The sequence below is a fragment of the Mustela nivalis genome, assembly GCF_964662115.1.
Source record: "Mustela nivalis genome assembly, chromosome: 4".
In the NCBI taxonomy this organism is placed as follows: domain Eukaryota; kingdom Metazoa; phylum Chordata; class Mammalia; order Carnivora; family Mustelidae; genus Mustela; species Mustela nivalis.
In genome coordinates, this window is record NC_139023.1 from 58,179,999 (window position 1) to 58,191,184 (window position 11,186).

An 11,186-nucleotide genomic window follows, 5' to 3' on the forward strand; every position below is an offset into this window, starting at 1 on the left:
CAGCAAGGGAGGGTACACAAGCAGGGAGAGGGAGAAGCAGGCTTCCCGCCTAGCAGGGAGCCTAATGGGGCTTGATCCCATGACCATGGGATCATGGACCTGAGCAGAAGCCCAACAACTGATCTACCCAGGTATCCCCAATGTGGAGCTTGAACATACAACCTCGAGATCAAGAGTCTCATGCTCTATGACCAAGCCAGCCAGGTCCCCTCCAGTTGATATTTTTCTGTCCACAATAACTTGCAGAAAAGTTTCTTAAAATAATGATTTTATAAGATGTATATTATTTATTTGATTTACACTAATTGTTCTCTGCAGTGTTTCCTAAAGGAAGGCCCTCCCTGTCGTACTGGGCCTTCTGTTTGTGAGAGGCTAGTGTCCTACTTTACGATTCAGTCTAGAGAAGGAGCTGCAGAACTCACTCAGAAAGATAGCCACAGGACACAGAGGAAGAAGAAATGGGGTCTTACCCTTCACGGTGCAGGCAGGGCCAAGGGGAGGGCTCAAAAAAGCTGGCAGGGGAATTATCAACAGGGAGGTTTTCTTAAGAGAAAAATATTTGCATGGAACTGTCTGACATTCTCTCTTTTGTCTTTTATTCATTCATCCAAATATTAAGCCATTTTTGTTAAGCAGCTACTCTGCCTGAGGGGTACCGAGGAGAAAGGCCCCACACTAGTGGAGTTTATCATCTAGTGGGAGACAGAGATTGAAGTGCCAAAAGGAAGACGAAGTAAGTGTAGGTTATCGCAGGGCAAGCACGGGGTACCATTGAGAGATCAGTCAAGGAAGGTCACTGGAATGTTACTCTTTTTGAAGGAGGATGAGGCAGTGGGAGAGGGAGAAAGAGTCTCCCACCAAAGTAAGCTCCACACGCGTGCGCAGTGGGGAGCCCAAGATGGGGCTCTGGGGCTTGATCTCACCAATCTGAGATCTTGATCTGAGCGGCAATCAGGAGTCCGCTGCTAAACCGACTGAGACACCCAGGAGCCCCTTGGATGTTAAATGTTTCTAAGAGCGGTTTTGGTATGTGCTAATCGCTAGGGACAAGTCTTTGCTGGACTCCGTCAGAAGGTCTCTCTATTCAGGCTACGTCTCTGTCCTGCTATGTACCCCTCCCACCCCCCCACCCCCATTTAATTCCCTCTCTGAGTCTGCCCAATTCTGAATGTGCACCGAGTAGAGAACAGGCCGGGAGCCCCAGGGGCCTGGTGTTCCCGCCCATCCTCCCCCACCTTTTTCTTTTTTTTTTTTTTTTTAAGATTTTATTTATTTATTTGACAGACAGATTACAAGTAGGCAGAGAAGGCAGGCAAAGAGAGAGAGGAGGAAGCAGGCTCTCCGCTGAGCAGAGATCCCGATGCGGGACTCGATCCCAAGACCCTGGGATCATGACCTGAGCCGAACACAGAGGTTTTAACCCACTGAGCCACCCAGGCGCCCCCATCCTCCCTTTTGAACAACCCCTCCATCTCCCGGGGGCCTGTGGGAGGATGAGGAGGCACAGCCCCGGGACCCAGGAGCCGCGTGGAATCGATGTCCCCGTTGCCACCCCTAGTTCTAGGAGCTGCTGAAACACTGAGAAGTTTCTGGAGGGGGCTGGGGTCAGCTTCTTCTCCGCCCAGGCTGCGGCCCTCCAAGCCTGTGCAGGCCAATCACTGCTCTGGTAATCAGTGTTTTATTTAGCGCTTAATCTGTTTCCCTAAGTGCTTTCCTTGAATTATTTCATTCATTCCTCCTGGCAGCTCCATTACTATTATTCCGCTTTGGGTATGGACCATACGCTGCGGCTATTGCTGGCGGCGATGGGGTTCGAACTAGACTGTCTGGCTCCAAAGTACTCAGCGCTGGCCATATTTCCGTTCTGTTCCCCCACCGCAGAGCCACGGCACCAAGGATCCCATTTACAGAGGAGAAGAATGAGGTCCGGAAATGTCAGGGCCCAAACTAAATGTTTTACTGCCTTAGCTCATTTCATTTTCTCCACTTCTCTGAAAGGGGGGGATTCCCCAACCGTGAGCAAGAGGGACAGAGAACCAGGTAAGGGAGGGGTGGCTCACCATGGCGTTGTAGGTGGAAATGGCAGCTTTGGAGGCAGAACAGGTTTGACTCCCACTTCTCCCAGCTTCCAGGCATTGGGTGACTTCCCTAACCTCTGACCCTCAGTTTCCCCACAGGAAGGAAGTATGGAGATAGAGGTTTGGTGGGAGGTGAAGGGGGACAGTGTGGAGTTGGTGCCTGGCCCAGGGCAAGCTCTCAGAGGTGATGTGGGTCCAGAGCAGAGCAGGAACCAGCCCTCCCAGGCTCACACTTGAGCAGGGGGAACCCATCTGCAAAAAGGGGAGAATCCTTCCCAAACTCCGTACAGAGCATATCAGGGGATAGTGAAGTGCCTTTTCATCTTAGGAGGACTAGACAGCTGCCTGAAAAGGAAGGTTTCTTACTCTTGGCTCATTTACCATGTACCTCTTCTGGCTAACAGTGTGGCTCCTGGTGACACCAGGGATTCTTCTGGACTGCTGGCGGGGGCAGGCCCAGGGAGGCAGGGGGGAGGACTTAGTGACCCTTTTCTTTGGTAGTGTTATAGAGAAGGGAGTAAACGGTCTACCCAAGGCACAGGGGTTGCTCTGAGATTACCCCTCTGGGATCTGCAGATTCTGACTTCCTTTCTCAGGGATTGATTGGCAAGAGATCCTTAGCTCCCGCCACCAACCCCTTCCAGCGCACCCAGCAGCGCATTTCGCCTGGGACCCAAAGGTGAGTGTTCCGGCGAGGGAAAAGGCATCTCCCAGGTCTGAGGATTTCTAGTGCGCTCCGGTGACGATATTTGCTCACATTTAAGCTTCAGGAGAACCCCATGAAGTGGTGGTGGGGGGGGATTATTTCTCCTTTACAGAGGAGGGAGCGAAGTTCAGGAGGGTCAAGTGACTAGGGCAGGGTCACAACTTGCAAGTGGTGAGCACGGTATTTACCCAGGGAGCCTGTGGGACTTCAAAGCTTTTAAGTTACTGCTTACAACACCTCCGACACCTCCGCGCCCCATTCCCTCTCTTGGGGTGGGGTCTGGACGGTGGGGAGAGGCGGAGGAATCCCATGGGGGGCGACAAAGCGGGTATTAATTCTCTGGGCAGTTTCCTATTAAGAAAACACCCGGCTCTGGCCAGCCTCCTCCCCAGGGCTGCTGCTCGGCTGCCTGAAGGCGAGGCCTGTATATTTGTAGTTTGATTCCGCCCGTCAAGCCTAATTTCTCCCTACAACTTAATGGACTCGGCTTGACATGCGTAATGATTCCTAATCACGAACATTATTTTCGCTAGCGCGGAGACATGTTCCAGTTGTTGTGACAGATCGCGTTTCAGCCATAATGACGGAAAATTACCATTTCTAATTCTCCGGTTTTTGACACCTAAATCCACAGACCATATGTGGCAGCGGGAACTCTGGGCCCCACGGTTCTCCCTCCGCGCTGGGGCAAAGAGAACTTGTGGCTGGTGCTTCCACCCACCCGCTCAGCCGCGCCCAAAGGGGTGGAGCTGGAGGGGCCCTCGGGATAGATCGGTCTCGGCCGGCTCCTCAGTCTTCCGGGCTCTCCCTCCAACAAGAACCCCCGTCACGCCAAGTACCAATGACAAAAATCGGAACCTGGCAGGGGCCTCAGAGACTGATGCATTTTAGGGATCCACTTTACAAATGGGGACACAGAGGAGCAGAGAGGGGAGTACCTCTTGTCCAAGATGTCAGGACTGGTAATTGGAGGGTATATTTTTCTCAAAACCATCTCTGGAATTCTGAGCAGGGAGGCTTTTGTGTCCCTCAGCCTGAGAAACGAAGACCTGGCTTTTTCTTTTATTTGCAAGCCACAAAACCAGTGAGGCAAATCTTTCTAGGGAACACTGGGGTAAGCTTAATGCAGAGGGAGAGGTTGAGGCACAGAGAGGTTGAGTAATTTGTCCAGGAAGACAGGGCTAGTAGAGATGGAGTCACACCCAGAACTTGTGCTTTTGACTGCTTTCCAGTCTGATGCAATTCACCTTGACCACTCATATTCATCGCTCATACCAGTCAGGTACAGATTATTATTTCCACTTCTCCTTGTGAAGAAATTAAGGCCAGGAGGCAGAAAGCTAAAACCAAGATTTTCCTGTCCATGTTTCAGGTGTTGCTCACTTTAGAGGCTCGGTGCATCTAGCGTATTCCACTATCAGCCAAAATTCTCCAGTTTGCTTCAAGAGTAGCTTTCCTTGCGCTTCTCCCATCTCCCCTGCTTCAAGTGTGGGTCTGAGGGAGACCCTGAGGATAAAGAAGTGAAGAGATTCAGCCCCTCCGCCAGAGGGTCCACAATAAAAATGGCTCATCGCATAGGCCCAAGGGGCCTGATGTTTCCCATGCACTTGGTTCTACAGAGGCACGAAAGTCCAAGGGACGAGTTGCGTCTGCTCAGAATTTAATAACCGGGCCTCCTGCGTATGTCACAGAACCTCAGATCCATTCTCTGTAAGACAGGGTTGAAAATATTCACCTACAAAAATGACTGGGAGATTGGTAAAGGACTCTTATCCAGGCACCGGGAAGGCGCCAACCTTGGCTGGGGCTCTGTTCCAGCAATCCCAAGATGCCGCTGTGCCACTTCCCGGTGGTGAGAAAGGACGCTGCTATCGCTAAGAAAGGAAGGGGGAACGCTACTGTTGCTAAGGAACGCAACCCAATCATATAAGGAAACCCGGAGCTTCCCTAGGGTGTGCAGGTGAATCCCAGAGGTTATCTGTTGTCCCCACGGAGCCCTGAGCCAAGGGTGGCATGAGGGCCCAGAAGTAGACAAGCCCCTGCTGCACTCTGCGAAGTCTCCTCTGGGACGAACCACCAGTTTGCAGACACTGCTCCAGTGGAAGCGCGCAGCAGCTGCATAGACCCAGCAGGGTCAACCAGACTACGCACCCACTCCAGAAACAACTGGAGAAGAGAAAAGAAAAAAGGAAACAAAAAAACAAAAAACAACCCAAAACACAACACACCAAGGTCTGAAAGCAGGTGCGGTTCTCTGCCTTACCCCATCCCAACCACTTGTGCTTCCCCCCGCCCCCACTTAGCCCCCTGCTGCATTTACCGCCTGGCATCTGTCCCATGGATCCCGTGGGTCTCATCATGCTGGACACCTTCTCCCCCACCCCACCCAAGGTCTGCTGTGGACCACACTCTGTCACTGCTGCAGTCTCAACTGTTTCTGATCCAAGGACTTTGGGGATACCCAGGGAAGGAGTGGGAAGAGGATGCAGCCCAGGTGTGCCAACCAGTGTAAATGCTAAATCAGCTGGCTTCTCTGTCATATCTGCCTCCACGCAATCCCCAAAGCTGGCCTTTGTTGATTAAAAAGAAATGTGTTAAGAATACATTTTTTAGACATGTTTGAGGCTTCCGTGGAGGAAGGCTGAAGATAATTAGCTATCATGACAACTGGGAACTTGTTTGTTGAAGACCCAGGCCAGCCTGAAGCCAAAGTGGGTGTTGTCCACTGTGATTTTTGGGTTTTGGTTTCTTATTAAAAGTTAAAGAGTAACAGACCTCCCTTCACCTTCCTGAATGGAAGGCACAAATGGAAGGGTGAGTTTGAAAGTGCTCAGTAACCCCCAGAGTATGCAAAGAGCCCTGGGATGTAGCTGATGCACACTTACCTATGAAGACCTGTCCAGAGGCTGGAGAGAGCCCCTCTGGACAGGATAGCCTTCCTGTCATTCAGGTTCCAGGCACAACTTTCAAGCCTCAAACCTACAAGACCTGCATCAACTGCTCATTTTACCAATTTAGAGACTGAGGCCAAGTTTGGGGTTGGTGGCTCTCCTCTTTCCTTTGGGCTGGTTGTGCTTTAGCTGTGTAGAGAAACTCCATCAGAGAGGACATCCTCTAATTAAAGAGTGAGAGAGAGAGAGACGATACATAATAGTGCAGTAGCTTCTAAGCAGAGGAATCTTACATTTTCACATCCAGTATAGAATCACTTATAGTCAAAGTACCTGGGAGTCAACCCCAATTCTGCCTTTTACTGGTTGGATGACAATGGGCCTCAGTTTGCTCATCTGTAAATTGGGGATAGGAATAGAACCTACCTTAAAGGGGTTTGCTTAGCATTAAACGAGTTAAAACTTAGAATAGTGCCTGGTATATAATAAGTGCCCAGTTCCTGGTGCCCTGGCTATGATAAGCAATCAATACATGTTAGCAGTTTTCAAAGATGCCATGGCTCACATGTGAAGGAATCCCAGGTCTTTGCTTGGATTTAAACAAACAAATATAGAGGCTACCATTCACTGAGAGCTTAAGGAGCCCTGCAAAGAGATGGTGTAAGTGCTGCCTGGATTCTGGCCGTTTGGAGGGTAGCCTTGATGTCAGTTTCAGCTCTGCCATTTCCTAGCAAGGTGACCTTAAGCGAATAGATACTTAATCTGTTTGTGCCTTGGTTTCTTAATAATAATTAAGTTTAAAATAATTTAAATAAATTATTTAAATTTAAAATAATTTTTAAAAGGTAGAGGTAAAGCATTTATCTCACTGCCTAACACTCAGTAAGAGTTCAATATTGTTAGCTCTTATGAACTGCCCTTATAGACACTTATACTCCTAGTATAGAGGGAGGTGACATTAATTGTTTAATGCTCTGGTAACTAAATGAGTGTCATTGCTCAGAGACAAGGACTTTAGAGAAGACCTGAGCTCAAGGCTGACATGACCACTCACAGTTGTGTGGCCTTTGCACCCATTACAGCCTCTTTGACCCAGCCTGCCACGTCTCCAAGAAGGATAATGACTTCCATTAGCAGCAGAGACTCCAGAATTTCCCAATAGGAAGGGCTGCGGGGGCTTGGGTCAGTTGTAATTGTGTCTTAAAGGTGTTCTGTCAGAACTAGCAGATTGACTGAAATTGGATGCTGTGATCCACTGTAAGAGACACTTCAAGGCCATGGCGCTTGCTGCCGCTGCCTGTCCCATCTACTTTTTTTTTTTTTTTTTTTTTACAGCGTAACAGTATTCATTGTTTTTGCACCACACCCAGTGCTCCATGCATTACATACCCTCCCCAATACCCACCACCTGGCTCCCCCAACCTCCCACCCCGCCCCTTCAAAACCCTTAGGTTGTTTTTTTTTTCAGTATCCATAGTCTCTCATGGTTCACCTCCCCTTCCAATTTCCCTCAACTCCCTTCTCCTCTCTAACTCCCCATGTCCTCCATGTTATTTGTTATGCTCCACAAATAAGTGAAACCGTATGGTAATTGGCTCTCTCTGCTTGTCCAGTCTACTCTTAAAAGAGGAAAATGCTATGCTAATATTCCTATTGTAGTCCGTCAGGTCTGTGGGTGGGGCAGGCAGGCTGAAGTCTGATAGAGAGTGGTTCTTGCTAGGTTGTTGGCCACAAAACACCAGTGGAAGTGCAGAACTGATCTGGGATTCATGGACTCCTTTTCTGCAGGACAACTGATCACAAATCCTGATTACTTACTAGATTCTTAGGAACCACATTCAATATGCCTGCTGGGTTTAAAAGGTCCACAAAGCTTCAGGACCTATTTGGTAGATTTAGAATTAGAGCAAGTAAAATATTTAGCAACGTGCCTAGCACTCAGTCCTGGAAAAATGAGGGCCCCTATTGTTAAGTCAGATCATAACCTGAAGTGAAACAGCCTTTGGGGACTTGTTCACAGGAGGGTTCACGGTGCATTTTTAAACCTTTCCAGCTAAGCTTTTAAGAGGCTTGTGGTGCAACTTCTGTCCATCTCACTGAAGAACATCCTGAGATTGAGAGAAATTTTCCACTGTAATTCCCTAAGATATGAGTCTATCTAGTAACTCATTTCTGAAGAAGCAAAGCTGGGGGCCTAGCACCACTTGCTCCAACTCTCTGGCTCGGGTTCCCTGTGCCCAGCGCTGTTGCTTCCTGAGTTTGGGATGAATTGTGTGGGCGGCGGCACCTGCAACTCCTCTGCGCATCTCCACTAACGTTTGCGCCCACGGTTAGTTCTGGGGTTCCTGGACGGCGCCACGTGCCGGGCACACTGCTGGATCGCCTCGCGCGACCCAGGACCCTGAGGTCTGGGAGAGCGAGTAGGATCTCTGTGCTTTCGGCTTTCCGGTCCTGTTGGCAGGGGCCTACGGTTGGCATCCACCTGGCTAGCGCCCAACGTGCGGGCTCCTCCTTGAGTTCTTCACCTCTGCATCCCTTGCTTCTGATCCTTATGGAAATGTCGTTGTCAAGACTGATGGGTATCGCGCTGCGCTCTGAAGCGGGAGCATGGTAGTGACAGCTCTGGATTTGTTGAGCTTCCCAGAGGGGCCGGCCACCCTGGCAAATTATCTACGCCCATTTGATGATTTGTCACATCCATTCCAGGAAGGAGGTATTGCTATTCTCCCCATCTTACAGCTATGAGGACTGAAGTACAAGGAGTTGAATTTTTCTCTGGTCCTATATTTAACCAAGCAATAGAACCTGGATTTGAACCTTGATAGCTCGCGTCTTTAACCACGCCTCTACGCTGCTTTCTGCTTGTGCGCCTCTGGCCCAGAACGTTGCCTGACATCTGATAGTCTTCTCTGAATATTTGTGGAGAGAGGAAGGCATTGTAACCCATCGGTTATGAATGATGAGCAGGCGGACAGACTTGCTGAGCTAACCCCGGCTGGACGGGTCTTGAGACCACGCTGGCATGTGTCTTCTCCTCTGCGTCTCCGGTGGACTCCAGGATCTGGAACAAGGCCGCTAGTTTGATACACCTGCCTTCAATACCTGGTCCTTCAGTCCCAAGCAGAGCACCAACTTCTGTGAATTAGGGCTATTGGCCTTGCGCGCAGAGGACGCTGATTAAATTTTATTTCTGAGAGCTCCAGTCGGAAGGCCACCCTATTACCACCAACTAACCGTACCCCGATTTCCCAAACACTGCGCCCTTCCATGATGCTGGAAGCCGAGGCTCGAGACCGGGGAGTGTAAAACGGGTTGGGCCTGGAATCCAGTCCCAGGTTGTTGTCTGGAGCAGCCGCGTACGTGGGGTAGGATGGGGACTGGCGTAAGCCCCGCGTGAGTGGAGTGAAGCCGGGCGGGGGCCGAGGTCCCGCGCGGGTGGAATGAAATGGGGTTGACGCCGCAGCGCAGTTTTAGTTGGATGGGATCGGGTTGACGGACGCAGACCGGGCTCTCACGGAGGTCACCGGGCCCCTATGCAAAGACGTATGCCAGCGGGTCCTTCCCCCATTCCCCAGGACAAGTTGGGTGAACTAGCCCCTGCCCTGAAGCTGGGCGTTCCTTTCCGGCCCTTGGAACGCACCTCCCCCCACCCAAAGCCAGCAATCGAGGTTGGGGTAAAGGTGTAGGGGAGTCGGTACGGAGAGCAGAAGCAGGAGAGGGAACTCTCTCCAAATCCTAGCAGCCCAGTGCTCCGTCGGACAGCGCTTGAGCGGCGAAAAGCGGGGCGCTGCCCAGATGGGGCCTTGGGCATCCACACCCCTCTTTGTGCTTCAGGTCCTTCTTCCGTAAAATCGGGCTGATAGTGTCTCTCTCATTCCGAGGCTACCCGCGTTTCGGAAACGAAAAAGCTGCGGTTGGTCAGGGCTCAGCAAGCCTCCAATTTCAGCGCGAGTAAAAATTCAGCGGGGAGTGTGCTTGGTTTCAGTGGGTAAGGCTGAGGCCCAGAATCCGCATTTTTAGCCCACGGGTGGTCCTGGTGCACGTGGTTTCATGGATCTCACAGGGAGATGCTGCATGTTGCGGGGGACCGGTAGGCACGTGCCTGGGCTTGGTCAGCCTGTCCCGGGGAACAGGGTGCTAGACAGCTAGAGATCCGCCCTCGGGGAGGTGACAGATTAGCAGTTGAGAGTCGGGCCTGGGACCTGGGACCTCGGACCTGGGACCAGGACTGTGCATTTAGGCCACTTTGTCCAGCGAGGCCTCCCCGCCGCGAAGTCTGCAGCGTCAGTGAGCCGCCACCAGTCGCAGTCTTCCCAGGCGCCTTCGGCCTCCGAGCAGCTGTCGCACGGCTGAGTCTCGTGGCGCACGCGGTGCGGGGCGGGGGTAGCACGCGGATTCCCAAGTCCGGTCAGGGGAGGGAGCGGCAACGCGCTGCAGCTTTGCTGGAGCGCCGAGAGCTTTGGCGAGCGTCCTGGCCGACAGTCGATCCGGAGACGAGGCCTTTGCCAACTTTGGGGATGAGGGGGTGGGAGGCAGTCACCAGCTGGTGAGTATGAGGTCGAGGTTTTCCTAACTCGGGTCTTGCAGTGGTTTGTACCGAAGCACATCAGCAGACTGGGCCCCGCTGCCGCCGACTCGCGGAGGCCCATTCTCCTAGTAGAGAACAGGAACCTCTCTTCCTGCCAGCCTGGGCGGGGGTCACGTCAGGCTTCCCAAGCAAGCGGGTTTGCGCCTGGCCTCGCTGCCAAGAAGAGCCACCTGCGGAGGCCGCTGGCGAGTGCCGAGCTGAACCCACACCTGGAACGTGCTCCTCCCCAGTTCCCTTCTCAAAGCCCTTTCCTGGCGGGTCTGAAATGAAGCGAGAGGCTCTGCCTCCTCCCTTGGGTACACGGCAATGAAGTTGTCAGGGATTCACAAGCAAACAGTGTTTGCTCGCCTTTACCTATCCAGGTGAATTATTTGCGGTGACTTCTAACTTCCTCCCCCCAAAGAAAACCATGTCCTCCCATCTTTCCACTTTTTCCCCCCCTTTAGCTTAAACGCTTATGAAAAAATTGATGGAAAAACATCTTCAGTGGCCTTTGGGTTCTCCTAGAAAAACAACCAAAACCCAGACCTCACTAGTAATAGTGAAAACCTTAAAATTCAGCTCTTTATCCCATGCTTCCCCGGTTTTCAACTGACAACTCAAGCACGTTTGGACTTCAAATGTCAAACTTGATATCTGGCTGTTTTACAAAGATGGCTTGGCTGAGAAATGACAGAAAACATGAAATGTTAATTCTGACAGAGGATTCTCCTTTTTCTTTTTCTAAGCCGGCATGGCCTTGCTGAGTAACCATGCTAGTCACTGAAAATTTTGTGTCAATATATTGGCAGTTAATAGGGGAAAAAATAAGGTAGAATATTGAGCTAATGAAATTCAGTAAGAATACCATTAGAATTTTCCCTTATTCGTCATTCCCCCTTGGTTTCTTTTACATGAAATTCCATATAAAACACAAACTATTT

At 51.0% G+C, this 11,186-nt stretch overlaps 1 long non-coding RNA gene across 2 annotated transcripts; it reads right to left on the reverse strand.

The window, feature by feature from the left end:
• Positions 1–3,839: 3,839 nt before the first annotated feature.
• On the reverse strand, positions 3,840–7,997 carry LOC309863028. Of its 2 annotated transcripts, none has more exons than XR_014310858.1 (3): positions 7,963–7,997; positions 5,670–5,898; positions 3,840–4,492 (listed from the first exon to the last, which is right to left on the reverse strand). It is a non-coding gene; the product is annotated as an uncharacterized lncRNA (long non-coding RNA). The 2 variants fall into 2 exon arrangements; XR_014310859.1 differs by having other exon boundaries at positions 7,661–7,979.
• Positions 7,998–11,186: the final 3,189 nt, after the last annotated feature.